Source organism: Pinus tabuliformis, chromosome 7 (assembly GCF_031772625.1).
Source record: "Pinus tabuliformis cultivar Carrire ecotype Pingquan chromosome 7, CPIR1, whole genome shotgun sequence".
NCBI lineage: Eukaryota > Viridiplantae > Streptophyta > Pinopsida > Pinales > Pinaceae > Pinus > Pinus tabuliformis.
Genome location: NC_142293.1, coordinates 1,397,171,196 through 1,397,177,663, shown reverse-complemented (window position 1 = coordinate 1,397,177,663; position 6,468 = coordinate 1,397,171,196). Strand labels below are relative to the sequence as shown.

Here is a 6,468-nt window from a genome sequence, read left to right as displayed (position 1 = left end):
TCAAAATTTGCACAATATCTCCCCCCACCCCCACCAAATTTGCACAATATCTCCCCCCACCCCCACCCTCACCCTCACCCTCATATAGTAATATGCACACCATTTAAATCTCAATTTCTTGTTATACTTATTGAAAATGACAACAAGATAACTAGAACCTATGAAAAGAATGGGAAAATGCTTATTTTAAGATTACAAAATTTAGAGAAGTACTAGTGTTTATATATACTTGGAGTCTTTCTTCCTTTACATACACTTCATTTTACATGACATAAACATGCTTTTAAATATACTTAATTTCACATGACATAAACCTGCTTTTAAATATACTTAATTTCACATGAATATCATAAGTTGACATATAGATTGACATAAATATACCTTTAGATACACTTAATTTCACATGAATACCATAAGTTGACATATAAAAAAAAAAAAAAAAAAAAAAAACAAAAACAAAACAAAACACTTTAACTTTGATCTAATCAAATTTAAATTGCTAAAAACTTAACCCAATAAAATTTACCCAAACCACCTTAATTCAACAATGTAACTACTCACATTTAAATAAATTAAAAAATCATCCATAAAATTATTAATCATCTCTTCCATATTAATCATATCATCAATAAAATTATTAATCATCTCTTCCATATTAATCATAATTACTCCAAACCTCAATTATTGTGGTCCATAAATACCTTCAAACATTTTGTATACTCATATCTTGAAAACTGTGTTAAGCATTTCGCACAATAAATTCATAGCATGGGAACAAATAAATTACTAAATATGTAAAGGCTCACCATTAGCATGTTTATACTCTTGAAAAATTAAAAATCTGAAATATAAAAAATAAAATTGAAGTCTATTAGTTTGAAATTTCTTTAACAAATATAATATATATAAATATTTGTAAATTGTAAATTTACAGATAACAAAGCGGAGAGCGGTTTCTAACCGATTAAAAAAAAGAGAACCAGATAAACACACGTTAAATTTAACCATTGATGTCATTTAATTACAATCTAAAAAATTTCCTCACATACAAGGACAAATGGGTAATGCCTGACAAGGTCATAGCATTACCTTATTTTCACTCAAGTCACTTTGGTGTGAAAGAAAAATTAATGCAATTTCATTGTAGATCTTGAATCGTTCTGCAGCTTTATCCATTTAATTCTTCAACCACATGATTCCACTGATCTTCTTCCAGATCATGTGCATGCGTGTCTCCTCCGGGGCCTTCTGGAACAACGCCTCGATTATTCCGCTGCCAAGGAGGTCGCGGTTTCGAATAACGATAGTATTCCCCATAAAGATATGAGGCGAATCCCCACAAGGCCAGCACCAGCGCCATGCCCTTCTCCGCGCTGAATTCCTCATGGTACAAAACCACCGCCAGGACCTCTGTCACAGGAATCATACTAGCAATAATGACACCACTCAACAAAGAGCTCGCCAGGGACGTAACGCCGAATACCCCAATGTAAAAGAGCTGCCATGCTACTGCACTCCATAGGAGAGCCATGGAGTAATCGATCTTCCCCACACGAAATTCCTTGGCCTCCCTGTGGAGAGCCTGGAAGTCTCCGTTAATGAGCATGCCCACTGTACAGAAAACAGTAGCCGAAAAAGACATTATTACTTGCATCTCCATAACAAGCATATACGTTATTTGGCGCTTTGTTTTCTTGTAAGTAAGCTCAATCAAGGGAATAATGAAACCATATAGGGCAGCTGCGCCGAGCGTTAAGATAAACCCGACCACGTACTGCCTCTTCGTTACTCCTTCAGGCCTGTCGTTGCTCGTATGGAAGGCAAGCAAAACGGAGCTCGCCGTGAGCAGAGCTACGGAATTTACAGAGGAATGGCTGAATTTCTGGCGGACTAACAGAAACGCGAATACGGCGTTGAAGCCGAGTTGGGTGGCGATCAAGACAGCCGATGTGGAAACGGGCAGAAATGAGAGGCCATAGGCGTATAGGTAATCGTCGGCGCCCGTCAGAATCCCGATTCCACAGGAAGCCAGGAAGAGTGTGGGGGTGATGTGATGCTCTCTGTTGGGCTGCTTTCTGTACGATAAGTAGAGAGGTGGGAGGAGAAGAGGCCAGGCAACAGTCTCGAGCCAAGCACAGAGCCATCGACGGGATCCGCCGTGGAGGAAATAAAATCTTGTCAACAAAGGCCCAGCGCTGGTACCCACAGCCAAGGCGAAGGCATTGAGGAGTAGGAGGATCCGGCGTTTCTTTGTGTTTATCTCCTCGGAATTCATTCTTTGGACGTCTCTATCAGCTGCTGCTTCCATGTGCTCGATTTCAACCAGACCAGACATGTTCAATGCGGTGGAGGAAAGGTAAGATAAGGCTTATAAAACATGTTCAATGCCGTGGAGGAAAGGTAAGATAAGGCTTATAAATCCCAAGATAAGGCTTATCTGGGATGCAAATAGGTTTCATGCCAACACGCTGTATGTGCTGGTATGCGGAAGTCGATGCAATGCAGTGTCGAAAGTCGATTAAAACAATTTAAAAAAAAATATATATATATATATATATATTTTAACGTCTACGAAGTTAAAGATAGTTTATGGGACATATTGTTTTTTCATCTGTTTGATGTGTTCAGTCTTTTTATGTGAAGCTTCACAATAAATGTTTCAGTTTCGCTAAATAGATTATCCCAAGAGCTAGCTGCTAGCATATCTGCATAACTTTCCCTGTTGTCGCCTCACATTCTAAAATGAAATGTTTTTTTGTTTCCACTTTTCCGAATGGACAGAAAAATGCATACCCTTTCGTCCCACACTTCCTTTGGTCTTTTCCGGCCGAGTTGATGAGAATTAGTAAGAATTTTGGCTCTCCAAGAGATATTGACATCTATGTACGCTTTTGGTTGATGCTTATGTGTTTAAAAATCATTGAATTTGCACCTTGGTTTTTTACCTCCATCTCCCTTAAAAATAAAAATATAAGTTAAAGGTAATGTTTAACTTTTTAACTAAATTAAATTAGATAAAAATAAAATAAAATAAAATACTTTTGTAAATATTTTAAGTAAGTTGATCAAAATAAAATAAAAATTATATTATAAAAATAAATTAATAATAATAAAAATATATAGTTGTTCTCCAAGTATAAAATAATAATAAATATACATAGTCTCTTTCTAAGCTAGTACAATAGAAATGTTGTAATGTAATGTTTAACATTTTCACTAAGTCAAATCAAATAAAAAGATTAATATAATGTAAACATTTTAATTTGGTGAAAATAAAATAAAAATAACTCTATAAATAATAATAATAATAATAATAATAATAAAATGTCTAATAGTATTCATGTGGAATATAACTTATTTAAAGGGGAAATTAAACCAATCTAAAGTAACCTTAACTATGTAGATCCAAAATTAAAATAATTGATATAGATCCAAAATTATATATATTCATTTATTTAAAATAATTAAAAATAATAATCTCATAAAAATTATATTAAACTTTTTTTTGCTCATATTTATTTAATAATTATTTATAAATATTTTTGAATTATAATTAATCTACACAATATTAATAAAATAATTATATTTAATTATATAATTGTATCCATTTAAATTATAGCTTCATAAACATTGAAATAACATTTCATCATATATGAAAACATAACATACATTCCATAATTAATTATATATATATATATATATATATATATATATATATATATATATATAAATATATATAATTAATTAATTAATTTAAGAATATAATATTTTAGTGAAATTGTAATTTTTTATTTTATTTTATATATAAACTAATTTAATATTTCATTTTATTTTGGTAATATTTAATTATATAAATTACACTATTTAAATTTACAAATATAAAAATCTATAAAAATAAAAATAAGAAATCAAATAATTTAATTATATTTTATTATTTCCAAACCTTATGCACATAATTAAAAATATTTACCTCCCTATCTATAAGAAATCAAACAATTTAAATATATTTTATTATTTCTAAATCTTATGCACATAATTAAAAATATTTACCTCCCTATCTATAAGAAATCAAACAATTTAAATATATTTTATTATTTCTAAATCTTATGCACATAATTAAAAATATTTACCTCCCTATCCATTTTTAGCAGCGTTTTTTCTTTACCATGAAAGAATTCTTCCCTTTTTCTTGCATATTTACAGCAATGATTACATAGATTATTGTAGTTTATCTGTTATAATGCACCAGGGATCTGTTTGAATGGTAATTTTCAATTATATATTTTTTTTATAAAATAACTGACGAAAATATATTTTAAATAATAAAAAATTATAATAGTTTTTAGTAAAAAGTTTAAAAATATAAAATAGTTAAATAAAATATAAAATAATCTAATAAATAGTTTAAATATCTAATAAATAGTTTAAATATCACAGGCTCATGGGATTTTTATGGATAAAATAATTTGTCATCATAGAGTAAGTTTGTAAATTTAGATAAATTGTGACAATTGGTGGCATCTCCATTGTGGTAAACAAAGTGAAGTTGGGAAACTTCCACATTTCAACCTAGTCGGTCTATTCAATGTAGTTATTACCAGTAGTGTGCCATTCCAACAATGGTGGCATGGCAAGAGCTATTTCCAACCCCATAACATATTTATGACGCCTGACATGTTCGGGAGATAGCCCTTTATAACGCGCAGCTTTTTCTTTTTTTCTATAATTATCCGGACCCGGCGTTGGAAATAGCTATCTCCGGCGCATGTCAGAGTGTCATAAATATGTTATAGGATTGGAAATAGGACTCGCCATGGTGGCATCAGCAGATGTCACTTCCACATTTCAACTCAATTGGTCTATTCAACCTAGTTATTAGCAGTAGCGTGCCATTCCAACAATGATGACATCAACAGATGTCACTTCCACATTTCAACCCAGTCGGTCTATTCAACGTAGTTATTACCAGTAGCGTGCCATTCCAACAATGGTGGTATCAGCAAATGTCATTGATTCACGTCCAGATGCCTCAACCTCACTTGTTTCACAATATTACAATCCCATGATTCACATGGGCACAAGATCGACACGATACACATTAAAGTAAAATCTCCAATTTTATTGGACCTTTTGATGTCTAAAATTAATTAGATGAAATTGTTTGCTTGTGTTTTTTTTCACAATTAGATTGTAAGTCAATTTAATATTATAGATGGAACAATAATGTTTTCAATGAAATGGTATCATCAGAATAGTATTGATTTATTAATATTGAAGGGTATCTAATTCATACTTAAGGGTATCTAATGAATAGTTTGATTAATAAAATGGTATGGATTAATATTTAATTTATTTACTAGCACAATTATATTAAAAATATTAATGTGATTGGTCAATGACTATGAGGTATTTAAGGTTCACCAAAAGTTGAACTTCAAGGTTCAAGTTTGACTAACTTTGTTGCTTTGTTGATTTCAGAAAAGCGTTTGACACGGTTCCTAGGGATAAGCTTTGGCACAGAATAGAGGAACTTGGGGTTCCTAAACATCTGAGGGCAACTATGCATAGGTTGTATGAAGAGGTGAAAGTCTAAATTAGAACTTCAGCAAACATTTTTGAAACTTTTAGAAGTGATATCAGGGTCAAGCAAGGTTGCACACTGTCTCCTACACTTTTTGGTTTATATATCGACAAGCTTGAGGAGTGGTTAAATTTGCAAGAGGGTGATGGTAGATATTTGGGCAAGTTTGCTATAAGGCTTCTTTTGTATGCAGATGACCTTATTCTGATGGCTAAATCAACTCTTGGTTTGCAAGATCACTTACTATCCCTTGAGCATTTTTGTAGAAGTGATGCAAGTCAATATTTGCAAAACGAAAGTAGTGGTTTTCTCTAAAAAAGAAAACATAACCATCATAAGTTCTACTTTGAAGGAAACATTTTGGAAGAAGTTGTGGATTACAAATACCTGAGAATTGACTTCAACAAAAATCTAAGTTGGGATGGTTGTAGAAAGGAAAGAACTTTGGGGGTTAAAAAGCATTTTATGCTTTTCAAAATAGGTGTAGAGAGGCAGAGTTATGGGATTGGAAAACCACTCAAACTCTATTTGGGCTTCTAGTGATTCCGAGATTCTCTATGGTTGTGAACTGGGCCAGCAGTACATCTGACATGTAGTGGAGACAAATTGAGAAAATTCAGAAGCATTTGATTACAAACAAATTCAAGATTAAAAGTGCAGTTCCTTATGCTATCTTGTTAAGTGAAATAGGGGTTGCTTCTATTGAAGCAATTGTTATGGTCAAGTCATAAGGTATTTAAAAAAAATTGAGCAAATGAAAGAGGGTAGATGGCCTAAGGTTGTCTTTAATGATAGATTATGCAAAAAAAAAAAACTTGGATGCAACAAAATAACAAATGGTTTAGTAAATGGGGTATTTTGTTAAACACGTGTCCCATAAACAACAA

General features: G+C 31.9%; 1 pseudogene; it reads right to left on the bottom strand.

Annotated features, from left to right (window-relative positions):
- Positions 1 to 976: 976 nt before the first annotated feature.
- LOC149252888 (purine permease 1 pseudogene) lies at positions 977 to 2,380 on the bottom strand (annotated as a pseudogene).
- Positions 2,381 to 6,468: the final 4,088 nt, after the last annotated feature.